Consider the following 26,835-nt stretch of genomic DNA (forward strand, 5'->3'; position numbering starts at 1 on the left):
ACAACAGAAATGCACCGCTGGAGAGGACTTCAAAGGTACATTCAGCTCAACTCCTTATGGTATAGTTAAAGACAAACTAAGCCCCAGAGAGGGCATGTGGCTTGCCCAGATCACCTGGAGTTCAGGTATCCTGAATCCAAAGTGCTCCCTTCCTCGCATCACCCCCTCTCTTCTGCTGGGGCCTCACGGTGCCTCCAGTTGGATGTCAGGAAGCTGTTGAGGACAGTGTCAAGATACTTTAGGGGCTTAACCTCTGGAGCATTTCATCAATGTGTGCTCTTCCAGGCCTGGCCAGCCAAGCAGGACCTGAAGCTTTGGGACAAAGGAGAGGCTGAAGATGCTGCAGGCTGGGGGCTCAGCCCCCTCTGCTGTGCCTGCAGCCCTCTCCAGAGAATTGATTCTGGAACGCATAACTGGAAGTGTCTTCTGCCAGGTTTTCATCTATGTGGATAAATCAGAAAATTCTGTAAGTCTGGGAAATAGGCATTCTCCATCCCATCCTCTCTAGGTAGATCAATCCCACACCTCCTCTTCACACAAGCTCAGTAGCAGATAAGCAGTTGTGTGCAACTTCAGGATGCTGCTTCTGTTCCTAAAGTCCCCATTTGAGGAGTTTACAGCCAGCATTTAGTCATTCAGCCAGTCTTAGGGAACACCTACTGTTCTAGAGGCTGGGGACAGAGCAGTGAACAAGTCCTCGTAGAGCTTACAATTCTAGTGGAGGAGAAAGACAATAAACAATCATTTATCTAAGTAAATATGCTTGTGTGTTTTCAGATTGTGTTAAGAGCTATGAAAAATAGAAAATAGATTAAGAGTAATGGTTGGTATTTCATACATACCAAGGAGGTAAGAACTGACAGCACAGCTCCCTTGAATGAAGTGAGGAAGGGACTATGCTACACATGGGAAATAGCAAGTTCAAAGCCCTGTGATGCAAAGCCTCACAAGTGCAAGAAGTATAGCTGATGAAGGTGGACAGAAGGTCATTGAGGCTGCATCAGAATGAGTGAGGGTGAGGACGACACAGGTCAGATCACATTAGGCCTTCCAGGCCTCGGTAAGGAGTTTGGGTTTTATTAGGAGATCAGGAAACCATTCAAGGGTTTTGAGCAGGGAAGTAATGTAATATGAGCTTCTTTATGTTTTAAAAATATCTTGCTGGTTTCTGAGTGGAGAATAGAGCTAGAGAGGCAAGAGATTGGAAGGAAGGTGAGCAGGTAGACGGCAAAAATAATATCAAGAGTAATATTCATGGCCGGGGCACGGTGATGATAGTGGAAGCAATGAGATGAAGCAGAATTTAAAGATATTTGGAAGGTAGAGCTAAAGGGATTTGCTCCATTCATTTATTCCTTCCAATAATAATAATAACCACAATAATAGCTAACATTTACTGAGTACTTAACGTATCAAAAAGAAATGCTATACCAAAATTTAAATAGTGGTTTTTTTATTTAATATTCACAGAAACCTTATGAAGTAGGTATCATTATCTCAGAACAAGAAACTGAAACTTGAAGTGGCCGCCTAGATAAGTTGGTTAGAGCGTGGTGCTGGTAGCACCAAGCTTGCTGGTTCGATCCCAGTAGGGGCCACTGTGAGCTGCGCCCTCCTTAAAAAAAGAAACTGAAACTCAGAGTAACAAAGGGCTGTGCTAGCAGCTCAGTGGCAGAGGCAAAGATCAGTAAGACATGAGTTTATTGGAACCCAGAACACTCCAAGGGCATGAATACAAACAAAACAACAAAAACAAGTGCAAGGCAGAAAGTGAGAAATAACACGACACAAACGTGTATCCAGAGGTTGGCAGGACTCCTTCTAGCTGGGGAGATCTAGGGCTGGGTCATGGAGAAGTGATATCTGAGTGGGGCTGTAAAAATGGATAAAATTTGGATGTCAAAAATGGGTGAGGACATTTGAGGCTGATAGAAGAGCATACATGACATGTAGAGAGGGGAAGTATAAGCTACTTTCAAACAACAAAGTGTTTTCCAATATGGCAGAGAAGCAGGATGCGTGGAGAGAAGCTGAGTCCACAAAGGTGCGTGTCAGTTTGTGTAGGGCATTTAATGCGCCACAGAGTTTAAGTTTATTAAATAGAAAAGAGAAAGTCACTGAAGAGTTTCCATTTATTCATTGATTTATTCATTTACTCAACAAATATTTTTGAGTGCTTTTTATAAGCCAGGCACCTGGGATAACACACAGTCCCTCTGTCAAGTCTTTACACTAGTGGTGGGAGGGACAGATGACAGAACAATTAGCATTGAGTGTAAGTACAATGGTGTAGGAAGCTTTGAGTGGGAGGGACATGGAAGCCACGTAAGGATTCCTAGAAGAGGGGACATCTCAGCTGACCCTAAGGAACATGCAGATTTAAAAAGGAGAAGAGGACAGAGATGGGTGTTCCAGGAAGAGGAAGGAACCTTGGCCCAGGTGCAAAGTGAGGGTGGTCGTTCCCGAAATGTGAGTGGTTGTTTTAAGGCTCAAGCAAAGAACATGATTCTTCTCTATATTTTCTATTTCTGTGCTGAGAGTTTCTATTTGTTCTTTTATTTCAAGCGTGTTATAATTGCTCATTGAAGCATTTTTATGACAGCTGTTTTAAAATCCTTGTCAGGTAATTTCAAAATCTCTGTCATCTCAATGTTGGCGTCTGTTAATTATCTGTGCTCATTCAAGTTGAGATTTTCCTGGTTCTTGTTATTATGAGTGATTTTAAATTGTATCTTGGACATTTAACATGTTATGAGATGCTGGAGCTTATTTAAATTTTCTGTTTTAGCAGTCCATTTTTGATACTGCATTGGTGGGATACCTCCTGGTTACCACTAGGTTGGTGTAGAAGTCCAGGCTCCCCATTCAGCTGTTGACACCTCTTGGGGGAGGGGTACCTCATAATTTTGGGGCCAGAGTGGAAGTTCAGGCTCCCCACTAGGTCTCTGCTAATACCACCCTAGTGAGGTGTTATTCCTTGAGTTATGAACTCCACAGCCGCCTTCTCTTTACTGTTCAGCATCTTCTTATATTTGTTTTATATATAATGTCCAGGGCTTTTAGAGGTACTTAGCCAGAGAAATAGGAAGAAGTATGTCTGCTTTATCTTGTCTGGAACTGGAAGTTCTTGCAAAAGAATATGAGGGGGAGAGGAATCACTAGCCATGAGGCTGGAGAGGTAGGCAGGCCCTAGACCAGCTGTTCTCAAAGCCCTCTTGCAGCATTAAAAGTTATTGAAGACTTCCGAGAGCTTTTGATTTTGAGAGTCATGTCTATCAATAATTATTGTATCAGAAATTAAAACTAAGGAAAATTTAAATTATTCATCAAAATGAATATTCATTTAAAAATAATATTATCTCATTTTATCTCATTATGTGAGTATATAAGTAGCACATATTTTAATGAAAAATAATGGTATTTTCCAAAACAAAATCAATGAGGGAGAAGAATGGCATTGTTTTACATCGTGGCGAATCTCTTCAATATCTGGCTTAATGGAAAACTGCTGATGCTCATATGTTTCTGTGTTTAATCTGTTGTCATATTCCATGTCATGTACCTCTGGAACACTACGCTATAAATTTGTGAGAGAACGAAAGTAAAGAAAGCAAATAACATTTTACTGTTGTATGAAGATAGTTTTGACCTTACAGACCCTTTGGAAATGTTTTGGGGAACCCCAGGGAGACCCTGGATCACATTGGAAGAACTGGTGCTCTAGCGGTGCGCTCTTTCCATAGCCACCAGCCACAAGTGACTACTGAGCACTTGAAATGTAGCTGGTGTGACTGAGGGACAGGACTTTCAATTTTAGTTAATTTTAGTTAATTCCAAATTTAAAACTGGATTAGTATAATTTTAAAAAAAAATATCACCTTGTTTGGTAAGAATAAGTTTCACTTTAACCCTTGAAAATGTAGCCTCTTTATTGGTATGTGCTATACATGTTAAATATAGAGCAGACTTTGAGGACTTAGAAAAAAGAACGTAAGACATCTCATTTAACATTTTTCATATTGGGTTTATATTGCTATGATAATATTTTAAATATATTGGATTAAATATAATGTACTTTTAAAATTATTTTCATATATATGTATATATTTTTACTTCTTAAACTGTGGCTACCCTAAATTTAAAGTTACATGTATAGCTCGTATTCTAGTTCTCCTGGGCCTTGCTGCTCTAGATGAACTAGATGCTGAAAGCTTTATAAACCCTGCGGAGTATGTTTTTTATTTCGAAGGTTATAAATGGTAATGTGGAGCCATTGAGAAGCCTGAAGTAGGGAAGTGACATAATCAGATAGAAAGTTCCCTTTGGCAGAAGTGTGGGCGAGGATTACAGGACGAGCCAGCTGGGAGCTGACTGAGCTATGGCAGAAAAGGGAAACGTGTGGCCTGAAGAAAGTGGCTAAATTGGAGACAAAGTGGGAAGATGCAATCAATTGCTTTTAGTTCTTAGGTGTAATAATGGCTTTGTGGTCATATAGGGGCATGTCCTTACTCAGGAGATTCATGCGGAAATCTTCATGGATGTCATATCATAATATCTACAACTTACTTTATCTATCTATCTATTTTTTTTTAAATTCCACTGAGAACATTTTACTGGCCTTCTGGATAGAAACGGGAATTTATTTACCTGGAAGGATGAACCCATCATCCTTCTGCTGGAACCAGCTCACAGCCACCTCTTTGCTAATTCTGTGTTTGGTCCCAATGTAGCCTGTTCTGTGTTTCTTGATGCGACGCCGAAACCTACCACAACTGAGTTTTAAATACAGCACATTCACATAGAAACTGCATATGTTGTACATCCATGAGAAAATGAGAGTGAAAAGGCAAATAATATCTTCATATTATTTTGAAAAAAATATTTGTATATGGAGAGAGGAGGAAGGAACAGAAAGCAAATGTGACATAATATTAGCAATTGTGAATCTAGATGAAGTAATAAATAAAAGATCATTTTAGTCTTCTTTTAACCTTTCTGTAGGTTTGAAATTTTTCAAAATAAAAAGATGGGGAAAATAATGAAAAAACGAAGAACCTGAGTACACTGATTGACTATGAGAGAAAGGGGAAAGGGTAGAGAAAAATGATTTTCTGGTTTCTCACTTGCCAACACACACAGTGTTTTCATTCTTGAGATGGAAACACAGGAGGTGAAACAGGATGGTGCGGATGATGGTAGGTTCAGTGGTATGGAACGTGTGTGCTTTGAGGAGCCTTTGGGATACAACAGGCATTGTACAAGCTGAAGTTTCCAAGAGAGGCAGACTGGGTGTCTTTAGAACTAGACCGAAATTGGAGGTACTGGAGAGCACTATGGTGTCAAGTGTGTGTGGAGAATACGAAGAACGGAGGTGTGAGGACGGAACCCAAGGGAACACTGACTCCGAAGGGTCAGCTAGACAGCCTCCAGGAGGACCCCCAGTACTGCCCTTCTGTATCCACACCCTTGGGTAGTCCCCCTGTCCCTCATTACACCCGCCTTGGTCTGTGTGACAAGGGCAGAAGTGATATTATGTCACTCCTGAGATTAGGTTATAAAAGACACTGTGGCTTTCATTTTGGCCACGTATGCTTTTGGGCGGGGGGTGGGGAGGGTAGGTGGGGAAATCACTCGCTCTGTGGGAAGCCATCTGTCATGCCCTGAGCAGCCCTGTGGAGAGGTCCCTGTGGTGAAGAACTGAAACTTCCTGCCAATAGGCATGTGAAGGAGCTTGGCAGAGCTTGGATCAGGTTCATCATAAGTGAATGAATGAGACAAACTACAATATCATGAGCGATCCAGAGCCAGAACAACCCAGTGGAGCTGCTCTGCCCAGCTGAAGCGTTCCCAAATACCTGACCCTAAGAAATTATATGCGATAATACTGTTTTAAGCTGCTAAATATGGGGGTAGTTTGTCATGCAGCAATAGATAACTAATATGGATGCCTCAATGGAGACTTAGAAGGGTGGTCAAGGAGACATGAAAACATTGAGACTGGTCCTGAGAAATCAGGGAAGAGGATATTTTATGCAGGAAGGCCTGGTATACAGTGCCAAATGCTACTAAGCAGTGGAGGAATGGAATTGTCAACAAAAGGATGGTTGGTAACCTTGGTGAAAGCAATCAGTAGAATGTGAGAGGGCAGAAACCAGGTTATAGTAGAATGAAGAATGAGTAATAATAAAAGCTATAATTTTTCCATTATCACACTCAATTGGGGGAAAAAACATGTGCTTGTGCTAAGTACCATAATCCCCATTTTAGGCATGAAAGAAAACAAAGTCACACTGCTACTCTGTGGTAAAAGCTACACACCCCACCCCCTCCATTTCGGTAACCTCATTCCATTTCCAGTGATGTTTTTCCATCCCTTATAATTTTGGTGCCTCAGCCAGCGACCCAGCTGGGATGGATGGTCCTTCATCTGCTTCTACCTAACTCACCCCTCTAGCCTTAGGTAAGGTCTCGGGAAGAGAACTAACAAATTAAAGTGAGTGATGGGCCATTCTTTCATTCAGTTCAGAGTTATTTACCGAGGTCTTTATAAGAGCCGCAGCTCCCTGGCCAGCCTTCTTAATTAAATATAGATGGGCTACCAATGTGATGTTTTACAAATAAAGTCAGCACTCCACAAGCAAAAGAAAATCAGCTTTGTCTTCTAGAGAAGGGGCCCCTACCCAAGGTTGAATGAAGCACAGCAAAAGTCAGCAACTGCAGCATCGAGTGAGGCAATCAGAGTCATCATTCCATGGTGATTAATAGCAACAACTCCTCTTGGGTCTCATACATGAAGCTATAGATATGTAGCTGTTTCTAGCTCTAACTCTGTTTTTTAATGTTTTTGGCTTTCAGTCAATCAACTCACCTTCCTATGACCCACACTGCCTCCCCCACAGAAAGGTTTCCTGAGAAAGGTTTGCCCTGTAAGTAGAAACTACCTCAGACCTGCTTGAGCTGCATTAAGTCACCACATGGTGTCACAGTCAATCTTTCTGGCTTTGCAATCAGGCAGGCCTGCATTGGGAGTCCAGCTCTGACATGAGCTATGTCACTTTGAGTGGGTTATTTTTTTTAAACCTTTTTCAATGCTCAGGATCCTTGTCTGGGAAAAAATAAAACAGGGATAACAATATCTATCTCATAGCATTACCACAAGTATAACAGGACAAAAAATTTTGTGTACAAATATGACTGACATATCTCTTCATTCTAGGATGAGGCAGGACTCATGTCAGAAGTCCCTGGCTCATTTGACGAGGAAAACACTTTGGTAAACTTTTGTGGCTAAGAAAAGCAGCTGACATGCATCTATCTCCTTAGATTCTTCTCTGACTCCAGACTGAGAATAGCCCAGAATGGAGACATTTGTTCAAAAGAGATACATTTCTTTGTGTAATAAAGTAATAGCAATTTGATGTTTTCAGGGAGAGGTGAGAAAGAGTGGAGAGTTGGAGGGAAAAGTGGCTGCAGTCAGGGCTCTGGGTAGCAGCAGAGCCAGGAGAAAGAAAGCACTGGGAGAGGGAGGTGGAGAGCTTCAGGGTGGTGATTTCCAGTTATCACTTGCTCTGAGTGGTGCTATAACTGTCCTACATCGCCTCAGACCATCAGCAAAAGTCTTCCATGCGAAATGGTCCTATGTTCTGGGGGCGTTAGGGATAGAAGGAAGAAAGGAAGGGGCTCAGCTTTTTATGAGTGAGAATGAGGGGACAAGAGGGTGGCACCGTCAGGTGAAAGAACTTGAATTTAGCTGGAGCAGGAATTCATAAGGAAAATCGATTGTGAAATGTCAGCACATCCCCCAGTAGTCCTTGGAAATCTTGGGGAGAAGACAGACATCCCACAAAATTTGGTATGGGGACTGGAACTTGTTAGGAAAACATGTTCCAAGAAGGCTGGTAAAAATCAGGTTCCATAGGATTAAATGAGAAAACAATTAGCTCACAGCCCAGCCTGGGGTTAAGCACGCAACTAAAGGTGGCTTCTTATGATTTAGGGAGCAATTTTCTCTTTTCTTCATCTATTTGAACTTCAAGGGCTCACCACCTACTTGAAAGTTATGATATAGCCATTCTTTTATTTTACTAACATTTATCAAGTTCCTTCTATGTATTACATAAGAGAAATAATTTCAGGCAGTAATGATTATCATAGCTAATGTTACTGAGGGTTTAGCATGTGCTAGGTACTGTGCTGAGTGCTTTACCTGGCTTGTTTCATTTCATCTTCACAACAGTCCTAGGAAGGAACAATTATACTCCCATATTACCAACGACGAAACTGAGGCACAGTGAAGTTAGGTGACTTGCCCAGACCACATAGCTAGCCAGTTGGAAAGCCAAGGTTTGAACGCAGGCAGTCAATTTCAGTGCATGCTTTTAAATTCCACACTACACCATCTGAGTGCAACTGACACATGTGTGAGTTATGGCGTACCAAGAGGGAGCAGTCATGGAGGAGGGTGGGGAGGACCATGGGGAGGTAAGCCTACATTATGGGTAGGATTCTCTTGCTTTCTTTTTCCTGCTACCTCCGATTCCCTTTCCAGCTGTGAGTTCTCAAGATGGGGTGCCACTGGGATCCCAACACTTAGTATCTGTGCAGAGCTGCTCATCAGCTGGTTTGAGTTCTCTCATTCTGCCTGCAAAGATCACTAGCAAGTGGAAGGAAGAGAAAGAAGAGAAGGAAATGGCCCATTTGAAACAACGAATAGATCATTAGAAGCTGACTATTGTACCATAATGCAGCACAACAGCAATAAATAAATCAATCATTTTGGGGGGTGGCAAATGACTTTCCTATAATCGACTGTTAAAGGCTTGCACCACTAATTAGTCTATTAACTAGAACTATTCTTGTCCTTCCACAAGTTATCAGCCTTCCAAGGCAGAGAAAACTCAGCCCCCAGGGCAAGAGACAAGAAAAGTAACGAGTAGCAGATTCAAACAGCTGGGCACCTGTATGTTTTAAAAGCACAGTTCTCGGTGCCCGGGGCAAATCCACCTGCTAGTAGGAAAGGAACGTTTATCAAAAACCAAAGGGCTGTTGTCTTTGTTGAGCAGAAAGGGAAAAATATGATTTAATCTTTAAAGAGAAAAACCACCATAACCACAGACAGGGATCTGTGAAGGGCAGTTCCACTGGGTGTTCCCTGGGGCACTGGACACAGAAACAAACATGCTTTGTGTGAATGCAGTGTTACCAGAAGACCCAGGCGCATGGGGACTCCACGCCCGATGTTGAAGACTGCACATCTTAAGGAACTAAGACATATTGAGTTCCTACTATGTGCCAGACCGCACCTTTGTTCTCTATGTTGATGACTTCATCGACACTCTTAGAGTGCCCTAAGTTATTTCTGGGAGTCCCCCAAAAGGAGCCTCATATGAGCCTTCACAGCTGTGGTCCTCAAAAGATGGCTGCTCTGCTCGTCTCCTCCTTCCTGGCTCCCGGTGGTCCAAGTCCCCTCCCTACCAAGAGCTTGGAAGAGCTTCTCATCACTGGGGCAGACCATTGCATACAAACTCAAAGGGTCCAGAAACTCGTAAGTCTCTCTTGAACAGTTCAAACAGGCTCTGAGCCCCACAGCTCTCTCACATCCTCGGGAGGGGCATGATGGGGGGGGCCTGTGGCCTTTGTACTCTGTTCCTCTCTTTTCCAGCCCGTCAGCTCCTCTCCACCCTCCCGTGGTTACCAAGCAGACATTCCCATGCACTCGAATGAAAACTAGCAGATACAAGTTGGGGTGTTGGAGGCAGGTGTCTCCACTAGCAATGGCCGACCGACAGCTGTTAGGTTACCTTGTTTAATCCTCACAACAGCCATGTGATGGCCGATTATCAATCCCATTTTGCAGAATGGGGAAACTGCAGCTCAGAGAGGTTAAATCATTTGGCCAGGCTTCCACAGGCAGGGACAAAGCACTTAACAAGAGCTCAGGAAATATTTGCTGACAGACAGAATTGGAAATATCAGGCAACAGAAGATCTCCAGTTTCTGAGAAACGCAGAGCCCCAAGGAGTCCAATTATGTGGTGAAAGGGGGCTGTCCATCAAGGTAACACCTCTAGGGTGGGAGAAGGAGCTGGGATAGGGAGTATAGTGTGAACCCCAAGGTCAATTTCTCCCAACCCCACTCCTTCCTGCCCTGATACCTGTTACATAGTTCACTCCTACCCTACCCTACACCCTTCCCAAAGAAAACCCTTCAAAAATGGTAAGCAGTGACATTTATGAGCTACATGATCCATAGGATGTCAACATGTATGTATCCCAACATTGCTTCCTACTTTAGAGATGGAAGGGAGGGGCAGTGGTGATGTGTGGAGAGAACCTGGGCTTGGAACCCAACGACAAACCTCTGTTCCCTGGCAACCAGCTAGGTGACCTAATGCAAATAGCTTTACATTGTCCACCTTCAGTTTCCTCATATGCAAAATGGAAAATAACAGCTGCCTACCTCAAAATGTTGTGAGGATCAAGTGAAGTAATATAACACTACTATTATGTACATAAAAAGAGAGAACTTCAAAATTACAAGTCCTTCCACATGTATCTCTGGCAACCTTCAGAGCAACCCTGAGGATTAGAATCCCTATTTTACAGTTGAGGAAATAGAAAACTCGGAAAGATTGAAATTCAGTTGGAAAGAGTGGGTGGTGCTATTATTCTGCAGGGCTGACTTTCGGATCCTACAGCACCACTGCTTTTGCCCCAGAGTCTCTCATCTGAGTCCACGTCATGTTCAAAGCTTTCACTCATTCAATTAATATTTGTTGCATTCCTACCTGGCACCAGGTGTTGTGCTAGGCATTGAGGATACTATTGCAGATCTCTTAGTGTGCCGGGGAAGCAGACATTACTTAAGTGAGGCACAATACTGTGCAATGAATGTTATAGCAAAGGAAGGACAGGGTGATGTAGGAGGAGACAGTGGGGAAGCCTGAATAATGAGTAGGACAGAGCCTCATAAAAAGTCGGGGAAGGGTTCTCACCTCCAGGTGGGAAAGAACATGGTGTTTAGGATGAGGGAAGCATGAAGGGTAAGAGGGAAGTGGCAAAAGAAGAGGCTGGAAGGTTCGCCGAGGACCAGAGTTGAGAGGTCTCGTGAGCTGGGTGAAGGAGTTTGGACCTCATCCTTAGTAAATATGGAGCTACCAAAGGGTTTTAAGCAGGGAAGTGATTGATGTTTTTGGAAGGTCCTTGTGGCTGGGATGTGGAGACTGGATCTGAGCTGTAAAGCCTGGAGGCAGGTAGGCCAGTTAAGAGACAAATGCAGAAATTCAGGCAAGAAATAATGATGGTCTGAACTTGAGATGGGGCCATGGGATAGAAAAGAGCAATCTTTGAAGTAGATTTAACAACTGAAATCAGGATGCAGTGATTGATGGGGATGTACCTGGAGGGAGGGAAGTGAGGGAGGAATGAAGGAGGACATCCAGCTTGTTTCCAGCATGGCGGTGGTGTCCCTTAATTGACAAGGAGACACTGGGAGTAGAATATCTGCTATCTGGCAGGTGTATCCTGCGTGAACTTGTATCTCAACTTCATCCAGGAGCCTCTAAATTATGACTGTCTTGCCCAGACGAGGCGGAATGGATGAAAAGATTTTGCCAACTTGAGAATTCTGTTTGCCAGGTGCCAAGATGTGCCTGTGGATATGTTGGATGGTGGAGCATTGAGGCAGAGTGGTGATGGGTTCCTCTGGAGCAAAGGCATTCATCTCCCTGGGCCTCCTGTGGGCCTCCTGTTCTCTCAACCCAACTTCCTTTGATTATTAAAGAGCTATCTGTCAAGGGCATACCATCTGAGGCAGCTTAATAGTTGCAGAGGGGGAAACGGACCTTAAAAGAGTTTATAATCTAGAAGAAGCAATAGGACAACCAACCACAAAAATAATTACAGGTCCACAAGTATAGCATTAATAGACATAAATGGCATAAAGAACATGCTCCCAGAAAAAACAGGTCTCAGAGGGCACTTCTGAATGGAAAAATCAGGGAGGAAGAGGCTTAGAGCTGATTTTAAAGAAGAGGTGGGGTTTCTGTAGGCAGAAATGCAAGATTGGGATATGGAGGAGATGTTCTCGAAGGAGGAAACAGTATGAGCAAAGAGAGCAGGGGTTCAGGTAATCACCAGCTCAATCTCCTGCTGTCTTAGGCTGTCTGCAGAGAGGGCGTTATTAAGCTGGGGGGCCATGGAGATTTGAGATGTCTGAGAATTCCGACTATGCAAAATTGTGTTTATGTATGCACGTGCACTTTCCTGCAGAGAGCCCACAGCCCTTTTCCAATTCTCAAAAGAGTCTAGATCTGAGAAAAGGTTACAAAACTGTACTTCAAATCTCTCTCCCCAATTAGAATTTATGGGTGGGCTGGGGCATCCCTTTTTTTTTTTTAAACAAGCTCGCTTGGGAAGTGACCTGTGCACACCTCGTATCTCTCTAGACAGGCCCAAGGAGGCCTTGGAATGCTATCCTCCTCGTGAGCTTCTTGCCCTTTGCCAGACCTCTGGTCCCCTACCCCCATTTTACAAGGGTAGTCACGACCTTCACCACAGTCTCCATTGCCTTGACATAAATGTGGAAGCAAGGTCGGAAGTGGGGGGTGGGAATCAGGGCATCATGCAAGACGGAATTTCCCTCAGAGATAGAGCTGTTCTGCCCTAAGGCTGGAGATGGCCAGAACGGCCTGCCAGCCCTCCACCCCGCAGTAAACCTACGATCAGATTCTGGGAATTTCCAAACTGTTCGGCATGGCTGCGTCAGATTTTCCCGGACGCTAGCGTGCCGTGCCCACCGCGGCCGCTGGGTGGCGCGGCGCGGGCGCCGAGCGTGGGAAGCGCGGGCGCGCCGGCGGGCTGAGCTCACACGCCCGGGAAGCGGCGGCGGTGGGGCGGGCGTCCGCAGCGGCTGCGCATCTCGCACCTTCCGCGGGGCGCTCGTGGGACTGCCGGGCGGGTGGCGCAGTCTCCCGGGAGGGAAGCCGCAGCGGGAGGTAAGACCAGAGCCTGGGCCAGGTGGGAGGGGGCACCGCGGGCCGGGCCTGCAGGCGGTCTCCGAAAGCCCCGGGGCAGGGGGGGGCCCCTGGGGGCGATGCCCCTGGCCGGCCGCGCTCCGGGCGAGCTCCACCCCCGCTGCGGCGCGGCCTCCGGGCGCAACTGCTCTCGCCGCGTGGGTAGGAGCGGATCGGAGCCCGGAGAAGCCCCGGGTGGTACCCGAGCTCGGGGGCCGGGGCCAGCTGGGCAGGGAAGGTGGAGGAGCAGCCCCCTGGGCCCGGCCCGGGAGCCCTACACACTCCCCACCTTGCATTTCTGCGCTCCGCAGTGGGCGTGGTGCCCCTTTGCTGCAGAGGGACGCCCGGAGTTGAGGCCGGCTGTGGGGGATGGAGAGCGCAGAGACAGGTGGTTGAGGGGGCGAGGGATGGTGCGCGAAGGCTGGTGATTTTAATGCGTATTTCTTTCTTCCCCCTTCTTCAGGGGGCGCGGAGGTGCGTGTGGAGGAGGAGACGGAAAGGCCAGAGGCGTAGCTCGTGAGAGGGCAGGAGCTGCTGGAGGTGATGCCCCTGGGCTCTGTCTCTGTTCAGTGTCCCTACCCCACCCCCAAAAAATTAATAAAGTGGGTGTGGTGGTGAGGGTGGAGGAGTTTGATGAAGACCCGTCCCAGAACAGCCCCAAACCGCCCATGCCGGCCGCCTGGCTCCCTCACGCGTATCCGGGAGCCCCGTACCCCGGAGTGCTCCGCAGAGGCTTGGGGTGGAGGGTGGGAATGCCCGAGCTTGACGCTCCTGCCACAGAGGCAGCTCCAGAGATAAGGGCTGGGGCTGAGGGCAATAGGTGGGTGAGGAGGAGCCTCCAGGCCTACAGCCCAAGTTCACAGGTTGGTGGGTTTGCCAGGACATAGTGGGAGGTGGGAGCGCTAGGGAAATTGGGTATGGTCTTTAGGACGCCCTCCTTTTAGCTTTATTTGCAGCCATAGACCATTGGGATCCATCATTTGCCAAATGTGCTTAATTTATTTTTTCTTTCCCTTTCGGTTTGTTTTGTTTTTTAGAGGAACAGCAAATGATAGAACAGAGGGACAGCTTGCCCAGCCAATCCTGGAGCTGCTGCAGCACTTGTTCCCCAAACAAACCCATTCTGGTGCAAGGACAGAGAGGAGGGGGCTGGTCCCCCCACACACACACCCCATCGCCCCCTTGCTGCTCCCCTGTGGGAAGGGCAGCCTGGCCACCTTAGGCTGAATGGACAGAGGCTGCCGTGGGCCAGAGTGGTGATGGTGCTGCGGCCCCTCCCTGTTGCCCAGCGTGGGAAGAAGAATGCAGAGCCAGGCAAGTCTCTCTCTGTGTCCTCTGGGGTGGAAGGAGCGGGTATAGACAGGGCTGGGGCAGTCAGGGCCTGCTGTTGCTTTGGCATTGGTGGTGAGAGGGCCGTTACCTACAGTCCCTTGGGTTTGGTTCCACCCCTGGCCTGTCCCTGGCACTATGTGCTTATTGGTGCCACCATGTTATATAACGCTTATGTAACCTCCCAGGGCAAGCACTGTGTCTCCACTCTCGGGTCACACAGACACTGTAACCGTGGAGGAGGCAGGATTTGTGGAAGCTTGTGGGTGGACCTGCTCCCCCCATCCTCAGCCTGGCTCCTTCTCCTGATCCTGGGCACAGGAGGGGGAATGGGAGAACAGGGGCCCACTCCACACCAGTTGTCTGGGGCTGAGAAAGAGGGATTGCCTGGGCAGCCTTCCTCACCTTGTTGCTCAAAGGATTGTCTGGTGGAATGGATGCCATTCTTGTGTTTTGAGGCCAGCTTTTTGTTCTTGGGGCCCCCTGGTGTGGCAGAGGGGTGTGGTGAGATGACCCCCGGAATGTTGTGGTGGGAGAATACATGGTACATAGGGTTGGATAAAGAGAGGGAGAAATTAGCTCTGCCTTTGAGCTTTTGAGCAAGAGTGACTAGAAGGATGGTGGTGGCATTATAAGAAGTTTGGTGTAGGCCTAGGGGCTAGAGGGTGGTCAGGGAAGGGTGTACAGGGAAGTGGATCAGACAGCAAAGATAAACATGGTGTTCTTTTACTGTACTCTCCACTGGGCTGTCCCTGGTTACCAGGGCAACAGAAGCAGTGATGAAAATCATGCCTTTCGTTCAGTGGAAAAATCTGGCTCCTCCTCCCGTCTCTTCCTTCTCTAATCGCCTGTGACCCATTGGGAGGGTGATGGCTCCAGGGATCAGAGACCTCAGCATATCCTTGTCATGCCCCCCTTCCTGAATTGTTTTAAATCGTCTCCCCACTTCCTGTGTCCCCTATCTCCCCCAGAGCTCAGCAGTTGCGTAGGAGTTGGAGTGGATCGAGGGGGAAGGGCATGGACGTCATTGCAGAGCAGAGCGTGGGCAGCGATGTGGATGCAGGAATGAATGGCACATGAGGAGGGTCACGTATCGATCAGCTAGATAGAGCTTTTTTCTGAGATGGTAGGAGCTGCGGGTGGGAAGGGTGGGTGAGATGGTGGAGGCCTGCAGAGCCTGGCAGTCTGGGTTCGCGGTAATAGGAATAGGAAGGTCCCGAGATTTCTTGTGTCCGTGGCTTGTGATGAAAGCTAGGATTCATTCATTCAGCGTTTATTGGGAACCTACCATGTTAGATCAGCTTCTGGGAACTGGGAAGACAGAGGGACATAGGAATGGGCCTTGACCTTGAAGACATTGTGGTGGATGGGAGAAGGATGGAGATATGGGGAAAGATCAGCCTGGCCTTGTTACAAACTTAGAATCTGGGCCCCAGGCAGAAGACTGGCAGTATTCCAGACTGGAGGTGATGGGCGAGGGTGGTGCCTGTGGGAATGCAGAGGAAGAAGTAGTTCAGAGAGCCACTTTGGCTTGGGGACAGGACATGGGGAAGAGAAATTTTCAACCTTAGTGACTGACAGAAATAGAAAAATCAGGGTTCACATTTATTTGGGGGAGTCATATTTGATTTGCTTTTAGACATATGCCTTCAAGATGATGGCGGGGTGTCAGGATAGAAACGTTTATGGTCAGGCAAATAAAGTTTACAAGGGAAGTCAATTCTGGAAAGAGATTTGGAGGGAAGTGTTGTGAACCCTTGAAGGTACTAGGTTGCTGAGAGGGTGCGTAGAGAGAGAGATCCCAGGGCCTGGGGTATCAGCCTAGACCTGGGTGAGGCTGTATGTCTTGTACTTGTTCGTATGCCAGTGCCCGCCCAGAGGGCCGGACCAGTTTCTGCTAACGAACACCCACGTCTTCTACCAAACCACACCCATTTTTGAACTTCAGATTTCTGTTTAAGTTTTCTTTTCCCTAGTAACTATGACCAGGAGGATATGTCCTGGAAAGGGAGTGTGTGTGTGTGTGTGTGTGTGTGTGTGTGTGTGTGTGTATTTTACGGCTCCAAGCTTTCTCCTTGACTTTTGTGCTACCATTCACTTAGAAGTTACTGAGAGTCCCCAGGATGTGGTATAGAGATGTGCCATAGATCTTTAGCCTTTGCCAGCAAAGCTGTTGGTTCTGGTTCCTTTCCAGTCAGTGCTCCAGGGAGGAGTAAGAGCACCTAGAGTCAGAAGGCCTTTGCCAACTGCCTGATCTTGGGCAAGTCACTCCCTTTGCAAACCTTAGTGCTTGGTCTCAGAGGTCTAGCTCCTTCCAGCTCTAAAGCCTTCCGATTTGATGTCCAAACACCTTTGCCCAGGTTTCTGATGCAGATCAGGCTTTTCGAACAGAGCAAGCAGCCCCGATTTCTTTGGTGCCTTGTGGGAGATAGTAGCAGGAATGGAGATCTTGGCCCCTGTCTCCAGAGGGGGTGGGAGCCCTCCAGGTGGAGGGTGGCCTCTATTCCTTTTGGGATTGTGGAGATGCTGGAAGGGAAGGAACATCAGGAGTTGGCAAACTACAGCCCATGGGCCAGATGCCTGCTTTTGTAAATAAAGTTTTATTGGAACACGGACATGCCCATTATTTATATGTTGTCTATGGCTGTTTTCATGCTACATCGGTGTAGTTGAGTACAGCAGGTTAATGTTGTTTTAAGATCGATGAGAAAAAGAAAATCGATTCCTGGCTGGGGCCACTGTCTGTTTGGAGGTTGCACATTCTCCCCATGTCTGCATGGGTTTTCTCCAGTACTCCCGTTTCGTCCCACGTCCCAAAGATATGACCATTAGATGAACTGGTGTATCTGAATTGTCCCAGTCTGAGTGAATGTGGGTGTGGGTGTGAGTCGCCTGTGATGGAAGGACGTCCTGTCCCAGGTGGGGTCCCACCTTGTGCCCTGAGTTGTCAAGAGAGGCTCCAATCACCCACGACCGTGAACTGGAATAAGTGGGTTAGAAAATAATGATCATACTTGTTTTTATTAATCTTTCCTGAATGTATGTATAGTTCACATTTATTTCAATGTTTAATATTAGAAGTGTTTTGGGCTTTTATTTGGAAGGTTAGTGATGCTTTTGTGACCAGAAATATGCTGTTGGAATTTTTAACTTGTTTATATCAAGTAGCCTATGGTCCATTCGGTTTTGTTGTATGCTTAAAGTCGCAGCTTCCAAGAATCTACCCATGACATTAAGTGAGGAATTATTGTAATTGCAACAGAGATGATATGACCCGCAAGCCTAAAGTATTTACTATCTTGCCTTTAACAAAAAGTTTTCCAACCTCGCCCTCCACCACCAGAAAAGTGCTTGGATCTCCACTGGGGATGCTTACTATGGCTGTTTCAGATTTCTAGGGTTCTTGAAGAGTCTGCCTTGGGCCTTCACTTCTGATCCCATGAGAGGATGATGTGGCAGTTGAGAGTAGATTGTTGGAGTCCACCCAAAGATGGTATCCTGTATCTAGGAAACCCCTTTCATTTTCAGCACTATCTCTGGAACCTGGAGAGTGCCCTCCCCCTCCCCCACACACTTCTTTGAGCCTGGAGGCCTGAATTCCTCAGCAAGAGTGGGGTGTGGCCTTGGTGTGACAAGCTACCCTCCCTGTTATTTCCCAAGCCCCTACAGACAATGGACCAACCCAACCCAGTCTTTGGTCAGGAGGAGGAGAGGCTCATTGGTTCTGCCAAGTCCTGCAGCACATTTCCTTTGATATCTTTGCTTTGACATTTCTGGCCCCACTGCCCCCTTTGGTGGCAAGGCCCTAGAGATGCAGCTGCAGAGAGAGCCTGCAACACAGCCTGGTCTGTCAGCCTGAATCTAGCGCTTGTCCGTTCTGTGGGAACAAGGCCCTGCGGCTTGGAGTTGGGGTGTTGCTGTGTGGTCTTGGGACCTGAATGACTACTCACTAAGCTTGCAGCTAACCTTCACGGAGTCCCCTTGTGTCCTGGTTTCCACCTTTTTTTACTTGGTCCTCAAATTGGAGTCTTGGTAAAACTTTTGGCAGAAACAGGACTAATTTAAAGTTCTTGCTTTTGCCACACAGCAGCACAACAATCTGGTCACTTCTGCTCAGGGCTGAGCTAGGGAGTGAGACACTTGGGTGGCAAGAGGAAACTGTGTGCTGGGAGCAGCAGGGGTGGGGTGGGGGGCTGACTGACTGACTGATGTTTCTTCCCATTGCAGCTGGAAGGGAGGAGGCTGGCAGTGGGAGGAGGGAGCAGATGACCCAGAATAGCAAAGAGGACAGCAGCACACCCAGAGCTGCTTTTAGCTGGTAATGGTCAGCCTGGCTCTGGGAGGCTTACTTCACACCTCCCCTACACATACTTTCCCCAGAGGCCGTCAAAAAAAAAAGGTCCTCATCAAAACTCTAAATACCTTTCCTTGGTAGAGTTTAGAGTAACCTCATACTACTGGGCTTATGCTAATGTGGGGACTAGGGCACTGACTTGGAGAATCCTTCATTTACCAGATGTTGGTTAAGGAGCAATAGAAATGAAGGCTTCGTAGTTTGGTCTGGAAAGTATAGGGACAGTTGAACCAATTTGAATACGATCTGCACTAGAGCATAAGCTTCAAGAGTGCATGTCCGTGTGTGTGTGTCTTGTTCGTTGCTGTCACCCGGTGGGTACTGTGCTTGGTACATGGCAGGCACGCAGATGTTCAAGGACGACCCATCCTTGTTTGATCTGTCCTGGAGATGTGCAGGAGGGATCTGAGGACGTGAGTGGAGGAAGGGAGCAGCTCATGGCAGCGTGCGTGACAGGAATTTGGGGGAGGATGGCTGTACCTGGCCGTACTAATGCCAGTGCCATTAAGGAGAAAAGGCTATCGAAAGATTGACGCCAGGTGGGAATGAGAGAATACTTTGGCATTAGGACCATGGGAAAGGAGGAGAATGACCCAGTACAAAGAGGTGCGTTGGCGGCTGCCCAAGTCATTGGACAAAGCAGAGGGCTGGGGAAGTAAGAAGAACCAGCTAGTGGCAGGGAAGGGAAGGTTGGGACGGGAGAGGAAAAACCAGTGTGAGAGGAAGCAGATGCTGTGCGTTAGTTTCTTCATAAACATCTTGCCGTAAGCATGTTTGCTGGTAACTAATTGGCCCTAAGGCAATTTCATTATAAAAGATAAAAGAATGAAAAACAAAAGAGGGACATGTAGAAGGACATACTGAAACATGAAAAAGTCAATCACAAAATTAAAAGACTGTGTGAAAAATGAAAACACGTTGTCTTTGAAGTCTTTCATTCATAGTATCATACGTTTTCTTTTTGCTTGATTCATCTCATTCAGAATGGCACTTTTTTCGCAAAAATTTCTTCTTCCGTCATTAAAAGAGGGACCATTTCCAGCTACAGAATTGATCATTAACGCTCTCGAAGACTGTTGTGAATTAGCAGCTGCCTCGTTGATATTTGCATAGCTTGGTAAACTTTTGGTTTTGACAGGTGGGAGGGCTGACTGCACACCGAAGGATTTGCAAACTGATTTTGTGATCGTTTTCTAGCAGAGAATGCAATCTGGGGTTACACGGAGCTTTGCCATCTGCTTTATACATAGTTGTTACCGTCCACTGTTAAGGCCACCACGTCTACTCCTACAGACCATTATGAGGGCTGAGATTTCTGTAATATAAAAATGGCAGTAACGGCAAGAATTTCATCCATGGAGAAATGAAACCAAACTGATAGCTCCCTTAAATGCATGAAGTCTGCCAAATGTAAACCAAACTGTCAGCTGGTTATTTTATCTTTTATGGTGAAATCGCCTTAGTTATGCAGTGAAAAGGTTTGCAGCAAAGATATTTATGGCAAAACAACCTAGAACCCATAGAGGCATCTTCAGGCCCAGAGTGAGCACAGCTGAAGCAGGTCAAGGTGATGGAAGTGACAAAGACAAGACCAGAGGACTCCCAGCTCTGTCCTGCCAGTCTCCTGGGAAATGACCATGTCCAGGTATGATTCAAGTACCCTGCGGTGGGGCAGGTGCAAGGAAACTATAGTTTGAGATCACAGTTACTCTCCTTTATAATATTCTTCCTATGTACATTTTCACATATATATGAAGGTAGAGTGAGTTAGTATAAGAAACTTCAGTGTTCCCATCACCCAGTTTCAACATATAATCAACACATGGCCCCTCTTGCTTCATTTACACTCCCACCCACTTTATTCCTTACTCCATTCTTAGATTATGTTACATCAAATCCCAGACGTATTTCACCATACATATTCCATGTGTATCTCTAAAAGAATACCTTTTGATAACATAACTCCATTAGTACCTTGTTTCCTTGAAAATGAGACCTAGCCAGATCATCAGCTCTAATGTGTCTTTTGGAGCAAAAATTAGTATAAGACCCGGTGTTCTAGTAAAATAATACCAGGTCTTACATTAATTTTGCTCCAAAAGACGCATTAGAGCTGATGGTCCGTCTAGGTCGTATTTTCGGGGAAACATGGTAGTTTCATCCCTTGAAAAAGCACTGTGTTTCCTCATATTACCAGTTATCCCATCAGTATTTAAATTTCCCTGCTTGTCCCAACTTTTTTTTTTAGTAGTTGGTTTTGTTTGACTCAAACTCAAAAAAGATTCACACATTTCCTTTCATTGATGATTAATCTCAAAGTTTCTGTTAACGAAGATTATAGACATTCTTAAAAGAATTTGTTTTGCAATTCTGCCTTTTAGATTTACTTAGCTGACCCCTCTGTCTCCAATCAGCTGTCATTATGAGTTTTCCTGAGTTTTGTTAAACCATTTTGTGATTTTTGAGCATTCTTCATTATTCCTCATCTTTTGTGGTTTAATGTAACGAGTCATTTCTTTCTTCCTTCAGTAAATATTTCTTGAGAGCCTGCTCTGTGCTGGGCTCTGTACTAGGCACTGGGCACATGGCTGTGAAAATACATGCAGTCTGACACGTGAGCGCTGTTGTGGGTCAGCTTGCTGTCTCTTTCCCTATGTGTTCACCCCAGCTAGGTTGGGTGACCCTGGATGTCACTTCTATGCTGAAAGGTCTGCTGTGTTCTAGGACTTAGTATTCATGTTCTCATTCTGTCATGTTCTTATGCGATTGCTAAGGTTCTAGGTGGCTTTTGTGGCAGGCCTCTTTTTCATAGCTCTTTGACTGGATTCTAGCAGTGTCACCCACCGACTGATTTTTGTGCATTTGCATTTACTCAAGCCACTCTTGGATTGAGTCTGTCCAGCTAAGCAAGTTAAAATGGATGTTTCTGTGTCTTTGTGGACTTCAGGTTGGTTTGGGGCTTTGCCTGTTCTGATTAGGCGCCCTGCCTAATGAGGCCCACTTTCTTGATTTGCTGTTCTTTGCTGAGCACTATGGTGTCGGGGGGCCTTGCTGCCTCAGTAGCAGAATCGGATGGTACAACTCAGGCCCACCTTGCTAATATGACTATTAACTGATGTGCATTGCTCTGTGTAAATAAATAATCAGACTTATGTTTGTTCCCAGTGACACTGATTTTGAGAATAGTCTGTGATTCTTGTATTTCTTTCTGTTTGCAGTTCTGTTGCATTTCTGGGTTACAGTGTCTGAGACTTTAAAAAAAAATCTTGGTTAATAAAAAAAAAAAATATATATATATATATATATATATTATCAGATACAAAGAGTAGTATTCTTTTACCTTGATCTTTTTATTGTATACTTAAGATAATAATACAGGATGTATTAAATACGAGGTCTGACAACTAAGTTCGCGAACTTGTTGCAACGCTCTTGCTGTCCTTTTCTGATATCAGAGGGATTATTCGTTATGAATTTGTACCAACTGGACAAACAGTTAACCAAGTTTACTATTTGGAAGTGCTGAAAAGGCTGCATGGAAAAGTTAGACGACCTGAACTTTTCACCAACAATTCATGGCTCTTGCATCACGACAATGCACCAGCTCACACAGCACTGTCTGTGAGGGACTTTTTAGCCAGTAAACAAATAACTGTATTGGAACACCCTCCCGACTCACCTGATCTGGCCCCCAGTGACTTCTTTCTTTACCCAAAGATAAAGGAAATATTGGCAGGAAGACATTTTGATGACATTCAGGACATCAAGGGTAATATGCCGACAGCTCTGATGGCCATTCCAGAAAAAGAGTTCCAAAATTGCTTTCAAGGGTAGAGTAGGCGCTGGCATCAGTGCATAGCTTCCCAAGGGGAGTACTTCAAAGATGGCCATAGTGATATTCAGCAATGAGCTATATAGCACTTTTTCTAGGATGAGTTCGTGAACTTAATTGTCAGACCTCATATACCATGATATACATGTTGGTCACTGAAGGCTGCTTCCTATATTTTCTTCCAATTAAGAGGTCTTTAATTATTTTGATTATGTACTCGTGTTGGTTAAAACTTGAGCAAACCCCCTTATGGTATGTGTGTGTTTATAAACAGCATTGCTGTACTAATATATTATCTTTCATAACGTATCTGTACTCATGCATTATGAAACACCAAGTAAAATAAAAAGTTGTGATATGGTGTGTCCTCCACTTTCTCCCAGCATAAACCATCGAGGGCCTGTCTGAGGGCAGCCACTGTTCTTTGCACTACATTTCAACCTCTCTTCCATATTCAGGAATTGTTCCAGGACTTCCCTCTCCTCCTTGCATCACCTGTTTTCTCTTCTGTACTGGATCATTTCCATATGCTTTTCTCACGTGAAACAAGTCTCCTTTGACCGCACCACCGCTCCCAGCTACTGCCCGTTTCTCTGTTCCTTAAAGAGTTTTCAGTTCTTGCTCTCTTTACTTCCTCTCTTGAATCCCTCCAGTCAAGCTTGCCCCCACCACTCTGGGTGAAAGTGGTCTTGGCAAGGCTAGTGGTGACCGCCACGTTACTAAATCTAGTGGTCACCTCTTAGTCTTCATTGTAGTAGCTTCAGCAGTATTTGGCACAGCTGGTCATACCCTTTTCTTTGAAGCTCTTTTTCACATGGCTTTCAAGACACATATTTCTGGTTTTCCACCTGTTTCATTGGCTGTCCCTTTTCAGGGTCTCATGTCCCTGACCTGTAAACATTAGAAAGCCCCAGGGCACCTCCTCTTCATCTGCTCTCTTTCTCTTTGTGATCCTGTCCTGACTCATGGCTTTACATACCATCTATGTTAGTGATGTCTAGAATTTGCTTCAAAGTATTCCTGGGAGATAAACAAGATTGACCATGAGTTGATAATAGTTGAAGGTAGGGGATGGGTACCTGGGGGTTTATTATACTGTTGTCTCTGTTTTTATTTATATTTAAAATTTTCTAGAATGAAACGTTAAAAAAGAAATCTACATGTTGAAGACCGCCAATTATTTGTCTCAAGCCCAGCCTCTCCCTGAACTACAGACCTGACCTATGTTTCCATCTGCTCATTTAACATTTCAACTTGGATGTTAATAGACATTTCACATTTAATATGCCCCAAACTGAACTTGTGATTTTCCCACGCAAATATACTTTTTTTCTGCAATCTCCCATCTTGGTTATGGGAATGCCATCCTTTAAAATACATATGAGCATGACTTCTCTCTCTTGTCTCTTACTGATAGATTGTCCATTCAATCTATCAGTAAATCTTGGTGACTACCTGCAAAATATATCTAGAATATGGCCAGTCAGAACTACTTCCACTGCCATCACCTTGGTCTAAGCCACCAACATCTCTCACCTGCTTCTCCTTTGCCTCTTAAAGGCTGTGGTTCTCACAGTAGCCAGAAGGATGCCATGTGACATGTCACATCATGCCCTGCCATGCTCAACACCTTGCAGTGGCATCTTTCCTCATTTAGCGAAAGCTGTGGTCCTTAGAGTGGTCCACAAGACCCTGTAGTTATAAACACTGTCCGATAGAAATGTAATGTGAGTTACACATGAGAGCCACATATGTAATTTAACATTTTCTGGTAGCTAAATTAAAAAAGGAAAAAGAAACAGATGAAATTAATTTTAATAATTTCTTTAACCTAGTATATAAAAAATGCTTTCATTTCTGATGTCTATAACATGGTTTCTGTCGTACTAAGTCTCACTCATCGCACATCTCAGTGTGGGCTAGGTGCATTTGAAGCGCTCAGTGGCCTCCTGTGGCGAGCGGCTACCATATTGGAAATGCAGGCCTATACCGTCTGGCCTTGCTTTGCTTCTGTGTCTTTACCTCCTGCTGCTCTTGCCTTCTTTCGCTTTGCTCCAGCCAGACTGGCCCCCTCGCTGTTCCTCAAATAAACGAGGTTTTTCCGGTTGTAGGTCTTTTACACCTCCTGTTCCGTCCATCCATTTGGAACACTTTTCCCCAGATAGCCCAGTAGCTGACTCTTACTTCTTTTGGGTCTGTGCTCCTCGCATGTTACCTTTTCGGTGCCCCACTTCACCCCCCACACCTTTGCTAGCATTTCCTGCATCCCTTCCCTACAGTGTTCTTTCTCCATAGTGCCATCACCATTTAACATACTGTATATATTTCTCCTACTTTGTGTATTTTCTCTCTCCCCCTACTGGAATGTGAGCTCCATGAAAGCAGGGATTTTTGTCACTTTTGTTTCCTGCTGTATTTCCAGAACATGAAACAGTGCCTGGCACATGTAAGAGGTAGGTAGATGTTGCTGAAGAATTAAATGGAGTGAATTATTGAGAATGATTCTTTTTTAATACGAACCATGCGATTTAATGCTCTTTATTGTTTTACGATACCTTGGTGTCTTATTTTTCAGTATAGCAGTTTGAAGGTCTGGTTCAAGTCAGGGTATTTTGAAAGAGATTTTTAGGGGTTTATCTTTATAAAGAGGTTATTATGGGTTCAATTTATAGTATAAATGAACTCAAGACCCTTGAAACACGGCATTTCAATATTTTCACTGAGAGATTTAAAACAAGTTTGGATACTCTGTTTTAATTGTATGCACAGGTAAAGGATTTTAGAGCTGACTTCCCTGCGTCATCACATAATGGTGGAAATGATTTCCAAGTGCCTGTTTCTAAAATGCTCTTTCTGGGACATGTCTCTTTCAAAAAGTAAAGGCGTTCTTACCCATTTTTTAAAATGTCACCTTTGCTTTAAAGGGACAGATTAAATATTTATTTATTTGTTGAAAACTATTCAGTAGCATTCAACTGACAGGCACTTACTATAGAGGAGGTCAGCAATTTTTGGAACCTTGTTTTCCGGTTAAAAGAATCTTTGAGCAACTGTTTTAGGTGACTTTCCCACGGGATAACCAGACTGGGTGGTCAAATGATTTGCTGATCTTACCCTCTCATTACAATGGATTGTCATTTATTTTATTGAAGTTGATATCTTTAAATTTGCTTAACTGGGCACATGTAAACTGTACTAAAGTACACAGACAACTGGGAGTACCACTGCTCGTCCTTTGTGTTTTGGACCCCCTACTCAGACACAAGATGCCTCCTATACCTTAAATGCTGGAGACCACCGGACACAGACTGAAGCAATGCACCAGTGTCAGTTCATATGTTAAATAATAGTAAATTTTAATTCTTTATTTTTAAGTAAAAAATAAATATAAATAGACGTTCTAATACTTTCTTCTTCATTCTTATGGATCTTATACGTGCCATGTCAAGCGTGGTTGCTCTGATTGGTTCTTCTTTGTTAATCTTGCCTCCGTAACCAACCTTGAACCCTCCACTTGAGGGTTAGGTCTTCTCTATTCTGTTGCGTTAGGCCCTAACAGTGCTGGGTTTCACCAGTGTTTGTGGACTGAATAGTGTTGGTCCATTCTCTGACCTCAGTACGGTAAGATTATATTTGTTGGACAACAAAGTCTGCTATCCAGATTTCCTTGCTGGCTTCTAGAGGCATTTCTTTAGCAGCGTGGGAAGCATTGGTGACATTGGGGAAAGCAGCGTTGAGGTCTTGATGCCTCATTCTGGATCTGACAGGTGGGAAAGATGGCAGCTACTTGAGGCACCGCCGTGTCATGATTTAGGAGGTAGAGGGTTTTGCTCAGACACTGCTCTGGACATGAGTGGGCAGAGGTTGCTGGAGGAGATGGCCGAGGTAATTAGAGTAGCCAGCTCTGTTCTTAAGAGAAGAGGTGCTATGTCTTTGAAGAGAGTGTGTCTACCACCAGCTCACCTATAGCTGAAAAGGCTTGTGCTTTTCATCTACTTTGACAGTCCAGGAAGTATATCAGCTGGATATGTACACTTGGAGTTATTTTCCAACGGCCATGACCAGAAGCACAATTTAAAAGATGAGTGGCTGAAACAAGAACTGCAGGCTATGGCCAGGCACAGAACCCCGTGTACTTCCTGCTGCTTAGATACCGTCTCCCATGTGCCCTGGACCCTGCTCGATGAGCAAGGCTTGTCCCCAGTGGGCCAGTCTTTGCTACTTAGACCACTAGCTAACCTATCAGCATTCACTCGTGGATGCACGTTTGTCCAGGGCCTCCTGTCTTTACAGCTGGAGTGGGGTGGG

At 45.3% G+C, this 26,835-nt stretch overlaps 1 long non-coding RNA gene across 1 annotated transcript; it reads left to right on the top strand.

Moving 5' to 3' along the window:
- The first annotated feature begins 12,879 nt into the window (after positions 1-12,879).
- LOC109435752 (uncharacterized) lies at positions 12,880-20,689 on the top strand. Its single transcript, XR_002136011.2, has 3 exons — positions 12,880-12,994; positions 13,476-13,552; positions 14,050-20,689. It is a non-coding gene; the product is annotated as an uncharacterized LOC109435752 (long non-coding RNA).
- Positions 20,690-26,835: the final 6,146 nt, after the last annotated feature.

Source organism: Rhinolophus sinicus, linkage group LG17 (assembly GCF_036562045.2).
Source record: "Rhinolophus sinicus isolate RSC01 linkage group LG17, ASM3656204v1, whole genome shotgun sequence".
NCBI lineage: Eukaryota > Metazoa > Chordata > Mammalia > Chiroptera > Rhinolophidae > Rhinolophus > Rhinolophus sinicus.